The sequence below is a fragment of the Taeniopygia guttata genome, chromosome 1 (assembly GCF_048771995.1).
Source record: "Taeniopygia guttata chromosome 1, bTaeGut7.mat, whole genome shotgun sequence".
Taxonomy (NCBI): Eukaryota; Metazoa; Chordata; class Aves; order Passeriformes; family Estrildidae; genus Taeniopygia; species Taeniopygia guttata.
In genome coordinates, this window is record NC_133024.1 from 39,405,088 (window position 1) to 39,427,220 (window position 22,133).

The following is a 22,133-nucleotide window of genomic DNA, read 5'->3' on the forward strand; positions in this document are numbered from 1 at the left end:
CCCCCTTGAATTGTATTTATTTCACTACTAGAAATAAATACTGAAATAAAGTAATATCTACAAAATTGGTATGAATCATGTAGGCATATTTGAGCATTATATTTTATGTTTCTTTAAAGTAAACAAACAACTAAAGTAGGTACTTTCTGGATATGATCTATTTTATTTCAGTATGTGTAGTTAGATGAGCAGAATCTCACATGTTCAAAACTTTGGACTGACATAATGTCCCTGATGAGAGCTCCAGACTGCTGGGAAAAGAGCTACACTCCACTTCTTTGAAGTTATTAGCTTACATTACCCTTGTCAATCTTTTGTTTTACCTGTTTGTATCAGCTTTTCTGTCTTTTCAAAATAGAAAAAAAAAAAAAACAACATTAAAAAAGCACAAAAATATTAATATATTAACAATAATAATAATAATAATAATAATAATAATAATAAAGCTTCCACAAGATAAAACCCTAAAATTAGCTAACTCTTGATTCAAAGTACCTAACAGATTTGTATGTGTCAAATAAAGAGATGTACACAGTGAAAATAATTATATCAGACTATATAGCCATTAAAAACAAAGCTTAAAAATTTTTTTATAATTGATCTGACAAATATTCTTAATGAAGTCAGAGTCTTACAGGGAGCAGAATTAATAAAATGAATGTGCAAGAATGACCGATAAAGCTCATATGGTCATCCTGGTTTTCCAAAAAAAGATCGACTCCCTCATGTAGATTTTGAAAGGACTCGTTTATGACTTCTGGATGTTAAATATTTCTGACAACCAGGTTATTTATTTAGGACGCTATTTAGAAATTACCTTATGTACTGATTCCTTTTTTAAACAGTCCCTCAAGCATTCATATTTGCTATAGTTGTCATAGCATTTATAAATGACTGTTTTTTTTCAGTTTTGTGTCTGATGCATTCCTCATAGGCAACAACAGCATCATCAAAACCTCTGTTGTCCTCCATTTCTCTGGTCAAATAATGGTACAAATGTGTGAAAATACAAATTTATCTGTTTTCTGCTCATATCATTAAGACTTCTTTAAGGAGGCTAGAATTCGTAAGTATGTTTTTCATCTAGATGTACATAAAGTTGTTTTGTTTGGTTTTTTTGGAGAGGGTGTGGTACTTTCAAATGTTTTCCATTAAAATGTAAAATGTCAAAATATTACTTATATTTTAAAAGCTAGACAGCTACATAAATTAAAAAATAAGTTAGAACATAAAAGTTTACATTAAAGTTAGAACAACTCCACAAAGTAGTACACTTAGGTTTTGGACTTCTTGTTGTATATTTAATGCTTTTTCTGAAAGGAAGAGTCACAGTAATTCAATCACAATTTCCTTGTCCTCAAAACTTCAAACTTTCAGGTTTTCACTGTCAAATGCTCCTGAATGGAACCTGGAACTTCACAGAAATCAGAAGGAATTTAAGCATTTCTGACAGCGCTTTCCTTAGAGATGTTGTTGTTCTAATGCAATTTCCTCTACTTTGAAACTAGTACATATACAGAAAATACGGAAAAGATTTAGCAAATATCTGTTTTCCAGCTCAGCATATTCTGTGATCCATTTTATGCTAGATATTTTTAAATGTCACAGGTAATGGCTCTGATCTTATAATGAAATCATGAAAGCCTTACTAAGGAAAAGAATGTAAATTTTAAAATCTTAATATTTTAAATATTTCTAAGACATCTTCTTGGATTTTGAGGTTTTACTTAAATACATTTTAGCAGAAAAAATATTGTCACTTATACCACTTAAGATTCAAACTAGGATTCAGTCATGAATACTGACATCAGGGAAAGGAGATGTTTCTAACAATATCCTGAACTTAGAAAAAAGCAATAGGAGTGTTTTGGGCCCCATTGTGGAATATTTCTTTTCTTATGCCTGAAGAAACACAAAAAATTATGCTTAATAATCTGAAGTCACATTACACTATCTACACAGACAATGTTTATGCAGTATAAAGGATGGAAAAGCAAAACCTCTGAGAGTTGTTTCTCCTACTATTAATGTATTTATACTATAAACCAAATTTTGAATTTTCTTTTAATTTAGAAAGCCAGGAAAAGCCTTATTATGCCAAATTTATGCAAATAAAGATTTTACTGTGTGAAAGCATTGTCTCCTGCTCTCTGTCATGGAAAAACTAAGGCTGATTTTGAAACTGACAAAAAAGTAATACTTTGAATTTCCTTTATCTATAGCACAAATCCATTATACACTATGGAAGCAAATTAGCTAGATCTCAATTGAAATAAACAAAAATGCCAGTTTTTTTGACTAATATAATCCAGGTTTGAATCATTCACTGCTGCTTTTTATTCAGTAGGGTATTTTGAAGAATGGTAAACTTCAATTATGTAAGAATATTTAATGTATATTTTCAACACAGGCTTTTAGTTTTAGATACTGTGCACAGAAGCTCATATTTTCCACAAATTGATCCTGCTAACCATTTTAAAATGGCAATAAAATGTACTACAATAATTTGACAAAACAAAACAAAAAGAACCCTTTCTCTTTTTTTCTTTTTAATTCATGAACAGAGTCATTTGCTAGATCAATCATGTTTCCAAAACTGGTCCCTTCTTCTTCTCTTCCTTTTATTTTTTTTCAATTCAGAGTTGCTGTTTTTTGAACAAGAACCCTGGGAAGTTTTGTATAAGTGATGCTTGGTTCTAAATTTCTTCAATGGAAATAACTGGAACACTTATACCAATATTTTTTTGTGGACTTCTGGAATAAATGAACAATGTTGCACAAAAGTAGCTAGAGTGTGAAATCTTCCTGACTTCTCCTATTAATAAGGGTACTTTACTATGACATTGTTATATACAAAACATATTTTTAAGTAAATTTAATTCCAACTTTTATTTTCTGTTTCTTGTAAGCCAAGGTGTAAAATTAATTGCAGGACAATTTATTCAAAGTTCTGAATGAAAATCTACGTGTTTGAAGTTTCAGAAGGCATTACAATTTCTGTTTTATGGAAGGAAACAAAATTGCAGTGCAAAACAGACAGAAAAAAGTTTGGGTTCTTGAAGTTCAGGAGTGTCTGAGAAAAAAAAAGATATATTAAGATTTTCTTTAAAATATATAATTTATTTTAAAATAAATTATGATTTTTAAAAAAATATATCCCCTAAGTACTGGAATTTACTCTAAAATAAACTGTATGGAATTGCTTTAAACTACACAAATTTACCTCTAATGAAAAGAAGATTTGGACAACTAATTTGTCTGCCTTGAAGATGAAATTTCAAACATTTAATGATCAATTTTACAGCTTTTTTCTTTTTGGGACTGGAAAAATGTTTTCCAACCCTAAGTCTAGGCTATAATAACAGAAAATTAGACAAAAAATAATACATTGCAGATTAAAATACAGGATACTGTAGATATGGCTAACATGATTAAATATTCTTATCAGTCATTAAAAAGTAACCATATTTTTTTTCAGGGTCTTGTCAAAGTCAAAATAATATTCTGAATAATTATGCCCTTAATTAAAGCAACAGAAATATTGGATAAAATACATAGCAAATAAATTTTGTATTCTTAAAACAATTTTACATCTGAATAGGACTCATAGGTTTTTTTGGATTTGCTTTAAGTTTTTCTTCTGTTTTAAGTAAACCACAGTAATTATCTTCATGTCCATGGTTGAGATCAAGAAGCATGTTTCACTCTTGGATCTAAAATTTTAGCTAGACAACCTCCAGCAACAGTCAGAGGATTTATTCTCTGAATACTTTTCCATTCAAGCTCAGTTAGGTTTTAAATATCTGGAAATATGTAGGCCATACATGAATCAAAGCTCCAAAGTTTAGATTTAGATCAAGTTCTAAGTCAATCTCTACTCATATTTGTAAGGGGGTTTTTGAGGTTATTTGATGGAGAAAGCAATATGGTTTCAGCAGAAGGGTAGATATTCTACACAAGCTAGGAAGGTGTGTTTCACCCCTTTGCATAAGATGAAAATACAAAGATGTGATATTAACATTAGAAATTGACATGTCTTTCTCCTATCTGAAACAAAAAGAAGTACAGAAAAATTCATGAGTTCCTCAGTGTGAAGCCTGAGCACTTAACTCTAGCAAATATACCTTTAAAGCAGGAATGTAAAATAAGGTCCCCTCAGACAGAAAGTGGATACACATGAAGGTTGGTACCATGTAAATTGTAGTTACCTACGGCTAGCTGCAGTTGCCCTGCATATCATGAGGATATTTTCAGTTCTCCTCTGAAGACACATGGTATACAAAATCTTTTCAGCTGGCATATAATAGAGTTGTTATTCTAACTTTTTATAATTGCTATAAGGTCACCTATTTTTAGAAGAGGCGGCAGTATTTACCCTTCTTCTGAATGTCTATGGATCCTTACAACCACAGTGTTTGTGTGTCTGCCCTAAGAAGTTGTTTTTATACAAAAATATAGACCACCTATCAGGTATTAAATCTTAAAAAAACACTTTGGTCTAAATTTTTTCAATTTCAGCACAATTCATTTCGGAATAAGAAAAAAAAAATTAAACCCCAAAAGAAATTTTACAAAACACAGAAAACTCACAAACAAAAAACCACAACCCCCCACAAAAGACCAATAACCAAATAATCCACAGCAACCACTAAACAATAACTAATGGAAACAGTGAATTAAGGAAGAAATTTTGGTGGATTTCTGTTCTTTGTCTATCTCCTATGATATATATCAAGAAGGATATTGCTTTCCTAAAGTTATTTGCTTTCCAGCTTCCATTTCCTATAAAGGCCATTAAAGAAAGATAAATAATTTGTCTAAATAAAGAGTCCCAGTTCTATACTCTACAGGAATAGGAAGTCATAAGCCATTTCAGGAATTACAAGAAAACATCAGAGCATTTTCTTGGAAACTCAGTCATAAAGAAGCAGTCCTAATAAGAGTCACACATAAATTACTGCAGAATTATGCCAATGCTAAAATGTATTTGTAAAAGTGCATGCAATAAGTACTGCATATCTAATGAAATAAATGTTATTGCATGCAAGCTCTCTGCTTATGGCAATATATTTATTACTCTGCTGAAGAAAGCTAAGTGATCTGGGCATTGATCACTGCAGAACTTCATTGCCTTGAACAGCTTTCCTTTAAAAACAATTCTTTTTTTTTTTTTTTTAAGTAAGCATTAATGACAAATGCTAAATGCATAAATAGTCAATAACTGAGTAAGACAGCATTGCAGACTCGAGAGGGAAATGTTGGTGCAGCTTCTGACTTATCATTGCAAAGTATTAAGATATATCCTTTCAAGACTGTTGCTGAAGAGTCTTGTGAAAAAAATTTCTATGGCAAAACTAAGTTCACCTGGGAAAAACATGGTTTCATTTGGGGAAAAAAATGATATTGAACATAATATTGTGTTTAACACAATTCCTCAGACCGTGCATCTTCAAAAAGAACGGCTTAGGTTGGAAAGAATTTTAACAATCCTCTAGTTCCATACTGCAGGAACTACTAATAGTATTAGTCTAAAATGATTTGAACTTGGCAAAACTTCTATTAGTATTTCTATTTATATGTATTTCTATTAATTATAAACAATAAGAAAAGCCATTTAATGTTCAGTTGCATGCATATATTGTTACATCATAAATCTCATTAATATTCTTTTGTGCTTAACTTGTTTTAATTAAACCAGTGCTGTTTTACACCTATATCAGTGAATTTGAAAAATTCCCAGAACAAGAGGCATGACCAATTTTCAGACAAAAAGAGTAAAATATAGGTCTATGGCCAAAAGGATTTAGTCAATAAATAAATAAATGAGATGGGCATAAATTTTCAACTTGTTATATTTTGATTTTTGTTTTTTAATAGTCTACATGAAATACACAGACCCATGAAGAAGTTAATCCTGTCCAAAGGAATAACTATATTTGGAACTTCAGGATGGCAACACATGATCACAAATGTTAAAATGATTTCCCAAAATCAGTCTCTATCCTTTTGTTACGAGTTTGTTTCACACTCAGGGTTAGTAGAATTCCCTCAGTTCATATAAAGTCCTTTCCATTGAAGAAAATTTATGAACTTCAATAATTTGTGCAAGCATAAATAGTCCTTCTTTAAGTCCAAAATGAGTAAACCTTAATTTCAATCTTTCTGCAGTATGCTATGCTAGATTGAAAATATTCTTCACAAAGTGTTCTGGAAGAAGTACAAATAATCATAAAGATTTAATGTCACTTCAGATGAAGAATGGTCTTAAATATTGTTGGTTTTTGTTTTAACATTATAATGAAAATATAAAATTTGTTCGAAGCTCTGCTCTTGCATATAATCAACTCTGTTCTTTCACAACTGTGTGAGTAACCTCTTTAATCAGAATCAATCACAAAGTTCTATGCTTAGAAGTAGACATAAACATCCTGGTTTTCATGTGTTGGAATTCCTCAGTTCAGTGGATGTTAGGGGTGTGTGACACCTCTATGAATCAGGCCTTGAAACACATACTTAAGTACCTAACAAAAGATGACCTCACTCTCATAGGAAGCTGAGCACCCATATTGAAGCTAATGAAGCAGCAGTACTTATTACATCTGAAAATCAGATTAAATTTAGCTGCATAAGTTTAAACTTAAAAGCAAGTAAATTTCTGATTAACAAGAAGAGAATCTTCATCTTCTTGCCCTATCATTATTCTCCTGTCATCCGTCTGCTTTTTTCTTTCCTGTATGTGGATCTCAAGGGAGGGTGTGTTTGTCTGTGTGTGTCTGTGTGTGTCTTTGTGTAGGTGTGGATTTTGCTTGTTTGGGGTTTTTTGGTCCTTTAAACTATTCCAGCATTCACAATTTTGTCAGAGCTTGACATTTAACAATATTTTTTGTTGAGTAATTTAGAAAGAAAAGCATATTCCTGGTTCCCTCAAATATCCCAGAAGCAGAGTTAAAGTGAAAGTCAGAAGAAGATGGTACCTACCCCCTCTGGTGAATGTCTAGTCATTCTCCCTATTCAAAGCAGAATCATTTAGAGTAGGTTACTTGAACCCCAGGTTTTGAGTGCCTGCAAGGATGGAGGATCTACAACCATTCTGGGTAAACTCTTCCATTGTTCAATCCCTTTCAAAGTATATTTTTTCTGCTTAAGTTTAAATGGAATTTCCTGTATTTTAATTTGTGCCAACTACCTCTTATTGTGTCACTAGATATTTAATGTAAGTGTGCTTAAAAATCTTTAAATCAATGGTTCCATGGAATATGTTACACAATGGGTCAAGCAATAAAAGCAGGTAAAGAAACTCCTGGAAATATTTCTTAAACAAATGCTTCCAGACAGCCCATACAAAGGAAAAAAGGTACATTTATTTTGGGCTGCTGCTGTGTCTGAATACATGAAGTATCACACTGTGTGGCAGCATGCAAGTTTTAAAAAATTCTTTGATCCTTACCTATTAACAGATACTTCTTTTCCCTTTGATCCTTTCCTATCCGATGATCTGAAGAAACTGTATTTAAAACTCCACAGTTGTCAAAAAACAGTGTCTTACCTAAATCTGTAGCTAGATCTCCTTCATGCACTATAGATTGCTCAATGCTATCTGGATGGAGCTTTCCACAAACATCTAACAGACTTCTGCAGACTTTTGCTGTTCTGTTATATTCACAGTTTGTATTTTTAGTGTACTGGGACACTGTCAAACACCTAGTGTGTTGGAATCTACAGACTCTTTTCACATGAGATAAAAGACAGCTCTGAGTTCATGCTGATATTCATTCTTAAGAAAATCCATTTTGTGGGAAAAACATTTTTCTTTCCCTGTAAGCCATGAAGTTCCCATTTGAAGCTGAAAAGAAGTGCAAAGATTTCATATTTATTGTTCCATGTTCCCCTATTGAACACAAAAAAAACCCTATCAAATTCTACTTTACCTTTTACAATTAAGAGTGTAATATAAAATTGGCTTACTAGCAAAAAGGTGCAGAAAATCTCAGTCTATTTATGCAGAACCTGGTAATGAAACTCAGTGTTACAACTGATGTCATGATTTAAATAGAAATACATTATAAAATTAGATTATACTGTGAAGTCTTGCTACATAATAACTATAGAGAAACTAAATTATTTGTATGGTGATCCTGTGCAATTTTGATTTTGTATGGCACCTATCCCAGGAGTTTGGTCTAAGAGCCTGTCTAGACAATCTCTAGGAATGATTTGTGTAAGAATACACAAGTTGATTAAATATGCAAATTACTGGCATTAGGATTTTTTTCCTCTTCTATAATGCAGAAGAAATAAATTTCTGTTTGTTCTGTTCTAAAGTCTTTGAGACAGAGCTCCTTAGGCACTGTTAGAGAGTCAGGATAAAAGCAAACAACCAACAAAACACAAGCAACAATAAAAACAAACTAAACCAAAAATAAATAAAAAACCCAAACCCAAAACAGAAAACACCAAGGCAACAAAACCCCCCAAAATAAATAAATCCCAAACAATTTGTCTTCAAATTCTTAAACAGACTCCACCTCTGCAGACACCACACAACCAAAATCTTGCTGTATTACCCAATAAATTCCATTTCTCATCTCTGTGAAACACATATTTAAGAATTATCATTATAATCCACATTTATTACACAATCATCACCATTTTCACAAATTTTACTTGCATAAAAAGAAAAAATAATCTCCCATCCCAAAATCAAAACAGCATTATCACAACACCAAGTGAAAGTAGAAAATTTATGCATAAACCACTCCTTTCTTCACTACAATTACAACTGCCAAAATTCCACATCATCATTCCATTGTTCACTTGCTAGCTGTATCCCATCCATATTTTACTCATTGGGTCTCCTAATTACTAAGCTTATCTCAAGCTTCTCATGCCCTGTGTTGTACACTGTAAAGAACTGTGGTGTGATGACCTTGGCTAGACACCAGGTGCCCACCAAGCTGCTCTATCACTTCACCTCCTCACCAGAAGAGAGGAGCAGAATATAAGGGGGAAAGAATTTGGTGAGTCAAAGTAAAGACATCTTAAATGCAAAAGCAAAGGCTGTGCACAGTCTGAATGTTGACTATAAAAGTAAAAAAAGGTCTGTTGCAATCCTTTTCTATGAAATACTGGAATTATTGTTTCAATTTAAATGTGGTTACAACCTCTATCAATGTAAGTGCTTTGTTTCCCTAGGCCGAAGGGACTATACAAGAATATGAGAACATATGAACCAAATATGTTTCTTTGGTCTGTTTTGTATCCAAAGAAAATATTCTTCTCTTGACCTTGCACATGCAGGTCTGAGAAAGTTCCCTGCGAATATATTTCTCTGAATGTATACTTATCTATTTTCAACTGCAGAGAATAATGTGTCCCATTTTAAATTATGCAAGTCTAACTTGCAAGGGATATTAAAAGGTCATATGCTGTCCCTCAAGATAAGATAATTAACAACATTCAGTATTTGTGGTATAGTCTAAGAAGAATGTTATGCCTCTGTATTGTGATTCCACGTTTGAGCATTTGAAAGGTAGTTTCTATATTGACCCACATGATTCTCCCAGCATTGAATACATTGAAAACAAGTGTGATTTATATGATATCACAGCAGTTCAAGTTTTCTAAGCGTATCTGGATCATATCTAGTTTTTTTTTTCTGGTGCAAAAGTCTGGTATCACTCACAAGCAACAGTACTTTCACCCTTTGCTGTTTTTGTCATCCTTGGTAGCAGCACTGAAACAAGTTTCCCTGAGATGTTGTGGAGTCTGAATATTAAAAAGTTGTCTGGACACAGTCCTGGACAGCTTACTGTAGGTTCTGCTGCTCAGTCAGTGGGGTTGGACTAAAGGACCTCCACAGGTCCATTCCAACATCAAACGTTCAGTGATACTGTGGTTCTCCTCTACTATTGCATTCCACTTCTATTTGCTCATTCAGTCTATTGAGGCTTTTGAGAATATGATAGGCATGTCCGTCTGCTCAGTTTTGGGGTCTTCCATGGGCTGAAATTTGAAGATTTGCTCAGACATGTTCTTCCATGGGCTGAAAGACAACCTCACCACCCCAGATTTCCCCACAGGCTACAGAAGAATTGCTGCTTGTGCACATGAAGTATCTCCTCTTTTCCCTCTTCAAATACCTTGATATCTGCAGGGCTGTTTTCCATACCTTTTCTTACTGCTTTCCCAGCTCCTGCACAACATTTTTTATAACTTCTTAAATATACTGTTGCAGAGGGACCACAAGCATCTCTGATGTTTTGGCTGGCAGTTGGTCTGTTTTGGAGCTATCTCAAAGGTGGGGCACAGGGCAGTCCCCAGTCTTTTCTCACAGAGGCCATCCCTGCATCCTCCTGGCTACTAAAACTTTGCTGCACAAACCAAATAAGAAGGAATTGTTTTCAACCTACAAATACTTGTCAATGTACAATCAGTGAGCTTATTTACCTGGACATAAAAAAAAGTATCCTGATTTCTGGCCTGCTTCTGGATACATTTAAGAACGTATAATGATTCTTTTCGTTTCTGATTTCAATACATGCTATCAGAAATGCGTGTAGAGTCTCTTTGCCTTAGGTAAGATAGATTTTGCTCTTTTTGCTATTTAACCTCTATTTTATGCACTAACTAAAAACTATTTTCTACTGGATAGCATTTGACCTTCAATTGTCTCTTTCCTTTGTTGTGGAGCCTGGGGTAGTAGGACATTCATGCTTTTGTGCAAAGTCTGTCTCTTTCTACAGTTTTGCTTCCACTGTGATGTCACCTAATTATTCTCTGCCTTCATATCCTATGTGGTTTTGTTTTGTTTTTTTCCTAAACAATTAGGCTAAATGGAGATTTGTTTCTTTTTTGTTTGATCTGAGTATTGTTTTAAGTTAATACCTTGAAGGAATTTTTGCACAATGCAAATATTTGGAAAGCATACAATACAAAAATGTAGATTTTTTTCATATAGAAGGATTTTACCACATTTCAAATACAGCCATTAAAAAAAACCCTATATATAAAGATCTATATACCATTAGACTAGTAAGGTGATAGAGCAAGTAATTTTGGAAATAATTTCCGAACACACTAAGGTCAAGAAAGTAGTTTGCCTGGATTTATAAAAAAAAAAATTCAACCAACCTGATAGTCTTCTATAATAAAATGACCAACTCAGCGGAAACCAATGGCTTTGCTTCCATAACATTTTCACAGCCAAAATTATGAATTACAGACAAGATAAACGGACAGTAAAGACCTGGCAGTATGTTGGGCTTCCAAGGGTAGAAAACTGTTCACTCTAAGGGTTGTGATCAAACACAAGGTCCAGCTGGGGGCCAGTTACTAATGCTTTGTCCCAAGGGTTAATACTGTAGCCAGCAGTCTTTAACACCTTCACTGATCACCTGGACACTGGGACAGACTGCACCCTCAGCATGTTTGAAGCTGTTACAGAAGCATGAGGAGTGTTTGATCTAGAGCAGTGTTGACATTCACTGGAACCTTCAGAGGTTACACACAGAAATCTTATTAAATTCAACAAAAGGAAATACATCAGAGGAAGAATGATTCCAAACACCAGGACAGGCTGGGGTCAAACAGCTGAAAAGCAGCTTGGCAGGGGAGGACCTGGAAGTCAGGGCTGCCTGCAAACTGACCATGAGCCAGCAATGTGCCCTTGGAGCAAAAAAGGCTGACAACCTCCAAAGCTGCATCTGGCAGAGTTTGTCAACAGGTTGAGGGAGAAGAAATTTCCCTGCCCTGTTGCTTTACTCAGCCCTGGTGAGTAACATTTACAGTGAGAAACATCTGCATTTCTGCCTCCAGTGCTGAATGTGATCTGTGATTCAGCAAGGCACAGAATTCTGTGAGTCTGTCACTGAAGTAAGTCTAGCACAACACCAAAAAGATGACTAAGACCTTGAAATACCTAACACACAAAGAGAGGCTGAGAGAGTTGGGAGTGTTCAGCCTGGAGAAGAGAAAGCCCAGGGGGATCTTAAAATTGCATTCAAATACTTGATGGAAGTTGGGAGTAAAGAAGATAGAATCAGTCATGTTTCATGATGCACAGTGACAAGACCAGAGACAATGAGCATAAACTAAAACACAGAAAATTACATGAGGAAAAGCTTTTTATTATTTTTGTTTTCATGAGAGTCTGATTGAGTATTGGAGCAGGTTTCCCAGGGTCCTTGGTGTCTCCGTCCTTGGAGACAATGAATACCTGATTGGACATGGCCCCAAACAACCTGCTGTAGGTAACCCTGATTGACCAAGGTGGTTGAAATAGATGGTCTCTGGAGGTACTGATAACCTCAACCACCCTGTAATTCTATACAAAAATACTTCTAGTTGCCTAATACTTAGTGTATTGAAAACACTGTGATTAGGAGACATTTCCTGTTCACTTAAAAAATTCTTAGTTTCCAATGTCGTTGATACAGTAGGACTGTTTTCTTTATACTGTAGCTTGTACTATTGCAAAACAAGCTTGCCTTACAGACCAGCAATTTAGTTGGAAGACTTATATATTGTTATTATGTTATAACTTCTCTGAATTTTTTGTTAGCAAAAATGCCCAAAGAGTGTTATTTTTTCACTTAAGTCCCATGTAAGACTTCATACTCTGGAGACAATTGCTGCAACAGAAGAATCACTCATAAGGAAGTTAGATGGAAGACAAAAGAGAAATAGTAATAATCAGCCCCAAGGACAGACTTAGCTAGGATAAAAATAATCTTTGAAACTCTGATTTAGGTTGATTCTCTTGTGAAGCTCCCCACTCAGCAAACTAAGCAACAGGTCACAGTAAATGTCACTATTTTTTCTACAAAGATCCAGTATTTTTATTGTTATTCATCTCAGTTCCTTGTTATTAATAATTTCACCCAACTTCTTCAGGCCTAATATAGTCACCCTAATGCTGCAGATGTTGTTGATTCTCAGTCATCTTTCAAGTTTAGCTACTTGTACAACTCATTTGCACAGAAGCAGCAAATTAGTAATGCTTCACTACAGTAGTTTATTGGAGTTTAATGTACTAGTTCCTCTACATTGGCTTAGTGAAATATTTGAAATAATATTTAGCAATAGCTTTAGTTTTTGTAAGTATCATTCACTTTGCATCTGTTGTACTGCTCTGTGTGGTGTTTCAATAGATGTTATTTACTGAAGATTCATAATGTTCTATTTAAAATCTACTGAAGTGACATTAATTTTCTTTTTTTTTTAACTCTGAGAATCAAAGTGCTAAAGTTGAAAGCAGCAGCAGATGTGTTTTTTTCTTACAGACTGATAGAATTTCTGCTGATCAGTCCTGCACTAGAGTGCACAAGGGATGTCGTGATGCCTAATGGCTAGAGAAGGACTGTGAATCAAAATTAAATATATGGATTTAAACTGCTGAATATTCAGATAGAATTTTGTCTTGTCCTGCTTTTCATATCCAAATAATTAAAATAATGAGATACAATTTTATCTTGACTCAAGTTGAGATTGAACCATGACATCTTGATTACAATCCTGAACTGATCAGCAATATTCCTTCAAATTCAGATTTCCATGTCCATTTCTTTGAAAACATGGCAAGCTTTTGCAGTCATACATGCTGTCAGTGTTGCTTGTTGGGAAATATATCAAGGTCTGGATTAATTGCACATAACATTAGAAATCTATCACAGAAATCTATCTTTTCTCCTCTAGGGTCTCTTTATAATCAATGGGAAAAGAGCAGCATTTTTCAGAGTATGACTCATTTGACCTATTTTAGCTGTCTATTTTTCTCTTCATCTTGTCTAGGTCAAGATGAATCATGATCTAGAAATGCTTATTTCTCATCACTGACCAAACTAAAAATGGAGATATGGATGGGATCAAATGAATCCTTGCAATGTGTTTGATGTAAATTTACCTGAGATTACTCCACTGCATAAAGGCAGGACCGTAAAGATTAAAACACTTTTTAGTTAATTGGGGAAAATTGTTCACACTGATCATACAACTCCATGTAAAAAGTCTGTATAGAAACCTGAAATTCCAGTTGAATGCTTAGGAGGTACCGAAGTACCAAACTATTTCATAGTTTTATTGTGTTAAACAAATGCATCTTGCATTTTAGGATGGTGGATTGTTATAGATTTAAGGAAAGTTATGAGTTTGAATTTCTAACCATGAATACTGGACTAAAAAGGTGAAATCTTTCTACTATATCAGGAAGATGCTATAAGCAATGGATATTGCCAGATTCCAAACTAGTTAGCAGGAAGGAGCACATGGAATTTTATTCAAGATGAGAAACAGACTGAGAATAATATCAGAGAAATGCTGTGAAGAAATATTATATCTTTAAAAATATCTTCATTAATTAAAATAATTTCAAGTATTTAATATCTTCTTTCACACATTTTCTGCTCTATGTCTTTGAAAAACATACATCTCCTTTGCATTTGCATAAACTCTTTCCCCTCGTAATATGTTTTTTCTTGTTAATAATGTGTTTGGGTACAAGAGAACACACACTTGCCCTTCTACAAGATACAAGGAATTTAAAAAGCACTCTCCTATCTTTTTATGTATAATTTAGCTAGAATTTATTTTGCCTTCTTTTTCTGTACTTGTCTTTGACAGTTCTGCTGGCTGCCTGAAATAGTCTAGCTACCTCCAAACTAGTAATCCAGTGTTTTACAATTCAAATATCTTTGAGTTCCTGGTATTTACAGAAATAGGTGTGCCTGCTTATTTGCCATATTTATTCATATGCACACATACAGATGAACTATCCCAAACAGGGACTCTAGGAGTAAGATTTTGGGTTATTTGTTTTTTCTGTGGAACCTGAACTCCCCACAAATAACGCAAAAAAAAATATTTGTTAGCCAAAAAAAATCGACTTTGACATAAAATAGAAAAGTGCGAGATGTGTTAAGAAATAGAAGAAATTCTTACTATTGAGGGCACTTTATCAGAATTAAGAGGCATATTCAGTCCCTTTCCAGAAGAAACAGCATTTTAAGAAGTGTCTTGACTGTTGCAGTACGAGTATAATGACAAAGGTGATCCTTTTCCTTTGCTATAGACACTGATCCACATTAGTCTCAAAAATCTGCTTAAGTAATGAAATATTGATGAATGTGTTGAAATATTGTCAAAAGGGATAAAGTCTTAAAGGATGGGAATGCAATTTAGATTAAAAGAATATTCTTAATATCTGTGATGTAGGAAGCAGACCACTCTTGTAAAAGGGAAAAATAAGAAAAGATTATGGCAATTAATGCAACTAAAGATTGACCCAATTCTAGTAGTTAGAGCAGTCATCTGGGAAATTAAATGTTTGTGATCCATTATATGGACAATATTCACAATGAATTTAAGAAAAATAGGGTGCTTGGATAAGCATGTCAGAAGATCGTTTTTGAAACCAAAATGTGTGTGCTTTTCCTCACTAAACTTTCCAATTCAAGTCTTGATCTTCAGGGCAGTAACTCATGTAAGTGCAGCCTTTAATTTAATGTAAAAGTAAAAATTATCACAAGGACTTGGATAAGTTAAATAATGAAATTTTACTGGTTTCTCTGAGAGACAATTTTCCTTCTCAGTCTACACTGTCCAGTAGAAAATCTTTCTAAAATACATTAAGCAATTTCTCTGTAATTTAATCTCACTCTTAATACACCTGTTTTCAGTAATACATTGCAACTTTTCCTAATTGTTCTATGCAAGATCTTTATCCTACATTCATTTTTTTTTGAGAGCTTTTTGGGGCTTTTTATGGGCCTTTTTTCCTTAGACTCCTTTGATTTTTCCTGAAGAACAGATTGTTTCAGCTTTACTGTATTAAAAAATTCATTTGTATTTTACATTGAGTAAAATGTAAAAGTCTTTGGTCACTTTTAGTTCACTTTACATGGCTTTGTCATTCTAAACAAGATTGTATCCCAAAGTGTGTGAAATTTGGATTATTTCATTTTAGTATTTTTTAGTCACACTACTCTTATATTTTGAATTAGATATTACATGTAGTATTAAAAAAAAAACCTCTTAGTACAGGTCGTAATTTCCTTACCATGCTCTAGATAAGTTTCAAGATTGAGGAAACAAAGAGAAGTTGGATCTTTAGGAGAGATGTTCAAGTAATCTTTTCTCAGTGTCACAGGTGGAATTATGGACTTCGCTCCTAAGAGAAAAGAAACAATATACTTTATTCTTATAATAAAACTCAATAGGAAATGCAATGGTGGTGTAATGAGATTTGATGGCAAGTTATACAAGTATTTACTGCACAGGGGACAAGGTGAGACAAAACTGTAAGAGAGATCCTCCTTTTGAGTCATGAGGTTCAGAAAGGAGCCCCTTGCATTCTAAAATCCTTCTCAGAGTGCTGCCAGTTCATTCTAAGTCCTAGACTTGCAATGTTTTTTGTGCAAATGACAATATATGCACAATCTGTCCTTTACACCATTCAGGAAAGATTAAAAAATTTCATCTTTCTTATTTGCAATTCACTTACTGAGCATCTGATTCTATAAGGAATCTATCACACCGGGGGAATAACCTTGAGAGGTGTCCCTGCTTCAGGGGAGATCCTGGCATGCAGCCCACAGCCATGAAGGAGTGTTAAACAGGAGTGTTAAACTCCTGGGCCCTTACTATTTATGGAGTAAGATGATTGACTAATATTTGCATGCAAGCCATATTTTATTTGGCACATGTTCAAATTAGCCCTTGGCTGTTGTATTTCCCATCTCCCCTGAATCTACTTCAAGAGGGATGCAGCCACCGTGACGAGTCACATCCATTAGGACTGCCACAGGGAGTTATTCCTTGAGCAGGGATATGGGAATTAAAGGCCTGGCTGGGGGACAGGGAGCCCACCATCACACTCAACAGGTGCTGACTGTGTGGTACAAAGTCTTTCCAGACTCTGAATCTGTGCACCTGAGGTGAGCCTAGGACATTCAAGTAATAGTTGAAGCCTATTTAATAATAACTGTAATCCTTTGATTTACAGAATCTACTGTCACAGCACGACTGCTGAAGAAAAAAAGCAAAATTCATTTCACAAGGCATTTCAAAGAAAGAAGAAAGCATATTTTTACTAAATTTCTGCACTTTTAAAGGATAAAAAATATTTGTGTTACAAGCAGATAAAAAAATCTGTTTCTTCATATGTAAAAAGCAAGTATTAAAGTATGGAAAACAATATTATTTTTTCTACTAAAATAAATCTAAAGCAGATCTTTAGTTAAATATGAAAACATTTTTTTCTGTAATACTCAACCCCACTAATTTTCTCATGGAACTGTAATATTTGATGTAATACCGATGTATTATTCAACATCATTGATGTCTTTATAAAATTCTCAACAGGAAAAAAAAAAAGTCCAACCAACCAAAGAATCAAAATACAAAACAAAATAAAACATAACAAAACCCCAAAACCCAAGGCAGTAAGAAATAATTTTCCTAAAACTTTGCATCTTTCCCATGGGATAAGGGCTGAAGAGAAATGTAGAAAAGGGAGAGAGAAGTTGAGTGGTTCCTCCTCAGCCTTGAGCCTGAAAGCAGAGAGCACTGTGACTTTTCTTTTGTTTTTATCTTTAAATTTTAAGCTTTGGAGGAAGGGTTATAGAAAGATTTTCTTTGTCTTCTCCTTTTCTGGAGCTAAACAGACTATTTCCATCTTCACCCAAAGACTCTATACATTATCTTTTATGTAGATTTAAGCATTCTTTAAATTGACCTGAAATTTTTCCTGCTTTTCCATTTTTATTCCTGGTATTTTGCCCTCCAAATGTCTCAAAATCACCCACAGGATCACAAAAGCAACACAGAGAGCAATAGATTTGTCTAAAATACTATTTTTCATGGCCCATAATTTTCAGTTTTGGAACCAAGACCAGTTGATAAATAATCTTTATTTTTACATGTTGCTAGATTCTAACTAGAAATTATTTTCATGTGCTTCTTGAAATGAAGCTTCCAGTGTTCACACTGAAGGAAGTTTAAAAACAGCAAGCCTATTTGTTTTTAGAACTCTGAAACCATGCATCAAGCAACACAGGAATGTAAATGAAAGGCAAATTAAAGACTATTTTCCTGATTTTTAAATTTAATTAGGAAACTGCTTCAGCCAGAAAGAACTGGAGCTACATTAATAAAATATGAAGGAGGACCACAAGGCAGAAATATTAAAACTTTTTTCCTGATAAATGCTTGAAAAATAAGTGATTTTAATGATCATACAGTTTTATAGTCATTCTGCCTGCATACTGCTACAGAAGAATATACAGCAAAATTTAGATGTAAACTCCAATTCTGAGTGTATTGAGGGGCCTGAAATATATCTAATGCGATATCTCAGTTCATTGCCATTGTTTCAGGGCTCCACTGGCAAAGCTCACATGGTCTGATGACTGCTGCTAATGCAGGTAGAAGTTCTCTTTGAGAACGGGGGTTCTACACAGGTGAGTACTGTCCGCATAAAACTAAAAATATAAAAAACAGTGAGAAAGAAAGAAGGGACTTTTTTGCTTAATCTGACCAACCCATTCCTAATTGTGGATATATTTCTGGACTAGTTCACCTATAGATAATATTCCAGGAGGGAAAAAAAAAATAATAATAAGAGAGTGGTTAGTATGACATCTATGCATTTACTGATCTCAGAATAAGACAGTGAAGGTTCTATGAAATTCCTGGAGACAACATTCATCAAAGGCAATTAAGAATAAAGACGCAATTGCTGGTTCAGATAGTCCATAGTAGCATATGGGAAGAAGAAGGGAGCACCTCTATTTGCTTATCATCTTCATATTTTTCTTCAGGACACGTGTTACGTGTTACTGGCAACTATTGGGCAAAGTGGACCTTTCAACTGACTTGTTACAGCCATTCTCATGTTCTTATGCCTTCAGAAGCCTGTAAGAAGGAGAAGTTTCCAGAAGCCAGGAAGGTGCTAATTCATATTTATGATTAAAGAGCTTGAGAAAATGGACATAAAGAAATGATACAAACTCAAAAGTACCATGATACAGCTCTGGATGAAGACACAATATTCCATTGCAAAGAAATAACACCTAGTAGGAAGCAAAGGGGCAAAAAAAAAGGAAAAAAAAAAGTGTTAATTTTAAGCTGGACTAAAATACCTCCAAAGAGAATACAAATGACTGTGATTTGGGGCCTAATCTTAACAAAGTATTTAATTGTTTTCTCCTTTTGTAACTTTGTCCCAAAGCTGAATAATTTTTTGGTACTGACTGAATTTTCTCAAAAATAAAAATATATTTATGTATAATGTAACAGTAAAACTGGTTCCTTGAATGATGATCTAGAGATTCACCATTTATCTTCTACTGTTGTGATGAGTAAAATAAACCATACTGAAATGTTCTAGTGGGGGCATTTCCTGACTAATTGAACTAATTTCTGTTTATGGTTCTGAATCAGAGTTAGGGCCATGAGATCCTGAAAAGGAAAAAAAAAAAAAAAAAAAAAAAGGATATGTTTTATTTGTACAAATAATAGTTACATAACTTCCATATAATTAACAAAAAAACTTTGAAGGAAAAATCTGAGTGCAGCATTCATCATGAAAAAGGCTTCAGAGGAGGAGAAATGGGAAAACAGAACAAAGGGATGCTGATGCCCAAGAATATCACGATTAAGTTGCTTGCTTTTTCCTTTTTTCACTTACTTCATTTCTGCAAGTTAAACTTCAAAATTTAGTTTAAAGGCTTATTTACTTCTTTTTAGCATTGATTACTCTGACTTCATTGCTCCTAATTTTTTCCTTGGTTCATAAATGGAAATTTAATAATGTTCTGTGCTTGTTAAGCGCTTGTTGTTGACCATATTCCTATCCACTTAATTGTAAGGAAATGTGAAGAGACAGGTGTACCAGAAGCTTTTATTAAGGTATCAAAAAACCAGCAAGCTATCTACACAAGCCAATTAAATGGCACTGCATGTCCCCAAAGTAGAAAGCACACAGTGTTACACATAAGTTGATATTTTATTCAGCAAATAAATCAACCCTTATACAACAAACTCCATAAAACTAATCAAGCACAATATACTCCATATGGATTAGCAGTCCCTTCACTCCAGGTATATTAAAAAGCATGTGGAAAGCTGCTTTAGAACTCTATAAGCTAACACTGAAAGATGTTCCTTAGTATTTCACAATCCAATAAACCGTGTGTGCGCTAGTAATCACTCATTGCAACTACAATATGTGTAATGCATTCAAGCACTTTCTACTTTCCAGGACTCCCTTGACCATGGATTCATGTGATCTCACAGAACACTTTCCATCTGCATGAATTGGGAAAGAAGTCCATGAGAGTGAATGAAACTCTGGTTGATAAAGTATTTCAACTTCGTAAAGCACTGAAGAACACACCCATATTCCATTTACATATAGAGCTGACAAAAAAATACAGTTTCTCTTACACAGGATATAATTTTTTATTCAGTTTTTGCCCATGAAGTATTATTTCATATCCAGAGTACTGCTTGTGAATGTAAACTAAAGCCAAATGTCTTTAGGGTGCCCAGATGCACAGGATCCAGAAAGTCATCAGGAGTTCAGGCTGAGTTCTGCCCTCTTGTGGGCTTGGGAAAGCTTTTGAAACACGAGGTGCTTTGAACGATATATATTAGATATAAAAAGCTATCATTTTCTTTATTGGACTGTTGCATTCAAGTTTTTTGTCCTGTCTTAGTATAATGAAAGTTATTTTGGATGCAACTACAATTTCAGCTGTCTAAATAAGCACTCCACCATCACTCTGCAGCTGGAGAGGAGAAAACAGTTCTTACTGGGGCCTTTTATATATTTCTATTCTATATTAGACAAAGACAGGAAGGATTCTTTCATATAAAGAGGAAAAGCAATGGTTACAGTACAATTTGAAAAGAAAAAAGGATCAAGCAGAATATGCACTCTTACTCTCAGAGCATTGTGATAATGTGATGTGTATTGTCAGCAGTTTTCACATTATCATTAAAAAAAAAAAGGATCTACTGCCCCTTCAAAAGAAGGAAGATAGATAAACTATTTCTTCAGAGGCAGGATGGTGCAGAGAGGTGATAGTTAAAAAATGTGTCTAGCCCAGCTTGGAAATTTCACTCCCTGCAGGAAAAACTGTCAGGATTTTGAGAGCACCAAGGACCCTGACTGTCCTACCCTGCCCTCTCACCACCCTGTCCACTTCAGCCCTGTCTGTGCCACAGCTGCAGTGTGGAATGTTTGTCTCTAGCTCCTCTCAGCCCTGTCCTGCCATGCCAGCCATGGGTCCCACTGAGCCCATCATCATCCCTGTGGAGATGGCCAATGCCCAGGGCTGTGGTTGCCTCTGGCACCCTCCTGACTGCCCTGCTCTTGGCTGGGGCAATGAAGGAAATCCTGGCTGCTAGCCCCTGCCATTATGGAGAGACCCTGACCCACCCAGGGAGTGCCCAGACTACAAGGAGTCACTGTCTCTCTCTTCTCTGTCAAAAATGCTATTCCTCGCTTATGCCCACAATGACAGGTAAAAAAATTCTCAGCAGACCATGACAGTCATCCAGTACTGCCAGGCAGAGTTAATTTTCCAATGTCAGAATTATTCTCACGTGTTTGTGACAATGAGAGGTGGCCAGTTTCCATGGAAGGCATGTGGCTTCTTCAGTCAGGTGTGCTGGCATCCCACACACGTTGAAGGCACAAGGGTCAAGGAAACCTAGACTGCATGGAAGTGTCAGCTGATACAGAAGTTCTGGAGAACTGCTTTTCGTTGCAAATTTGGGAAATAATATGATTGCATATTAATTATTCTGTTTCAGAAATCCTGGAGTTTTTGTCATATAAATTTGTTTGAGATACATCTTTCCATGCAGCATCCTTTGATATTGCAATGGCCAGAGGGCCTTCTTCCCCAAAGGTCCACAGACTTCTTCCTGCTCCCTTAGCAGCAATCCTGTAGTTCAATGTCTGACTACTTTCATAACACAAAATGAACCACAACATGGGCTAGACAAGCCTCCTGCACTGGCAGGAGCTGAATATTGAATCTGAGACTCTTTGCTAAATGTCCTTTGTTTCATGTGACATTAAGGAGGCCAAATTGCCTCCCTATATCCTAGCATTAGGGCTTGACTACCAA

At 34.7% G+C, this 22,133-nt stretch overlaps 1 long non-coding RNA gene across 4 annotated transcripts in view; it reads right to left on the reverse strand.

Moving 5' to 3' along the window:
* Positions 1-22,133, reverse strand: part of LOC115494625 (uncharacterized) — a 294,952-nt gene that overhangs the window by 138,595 nt on the left and 134,224 nt on the right. For all 4 annotated transcript variants that reach the window (XR_012055215.1, XR_012055214.1, XR_012055217.1 and 1 more), the window contains exon 2: positions 16,052-16,162. This is a non-coding gene — a long non-coding RNA (uncharacterized lncRNA). The remainder of the gene's footprint in view (positions 1-16,051; positions 16,163-22,133) is intronic.